Here is a 566-nt window from a genome sequence, read left to right as displayed (position 1 = left end):
TATTCAAAGTTTCTGGGCCGGGGAGATTGCTCAGTTGAATAAGGGCTTGCCTGGCAAGTGCAAGGGCCTGAGTTCAATCCTAGTTCTGCAAAAATAAATAAATAAATAAATAAATAAATAAATAAATAAAGGCTTCCTATGTGAGCATTGGTAAAATAACTTAAACTAAGTAGCAGGTTTTATGTATTCATTCAAGGCGATTCAACTGAGAAGGAAGCTTTTAGCATTATGAAATCCTGCACTTAACAATGTTTTTTTCTCAGCAATTCTTTTAACTTTTATGATCTTTCTTTTTTTTTTTTCTCCAAATGCCTTCAGGGCAGGTTTGGCTGGCTTGACTTGTAGGTATCAACCACAGCAACCTGAGCCTGACTGCTTTGTTGAAGCAGCCACTTAAAGAATTGAGCTAAGGGGCAGGCCCCCAACTTCTATGATCTTGAAGAGATTATGTCATCTGAAGTTTTTCATGCTTTGAGATAATTTGTGTGATGCCTGATGTGATCAGCAATGAAGGTGGCAATGAAGTAGTGACTGTGATCATAACCCTCTTGTAATCTAAAAGCAAC

Source organism: Octodon degus, unplaced genomic scaffold (assembly GCF_000260255.1).
Source record: "Octodon degus isolate 3935 unplaced genomic scaffold, OctDeg1.0 scaffold00067, whole genome shotgun sequence".
NCBI lineage: Eukaryota > Metazoa > Chordata > Mammalia > Rodentia > Octodontidae > Octodon > Octodon degus.
The sequence above is the reverse complement of the archived record's forward strand: the minus strand, read 5'-3'. Positions refer to the sequence as shown.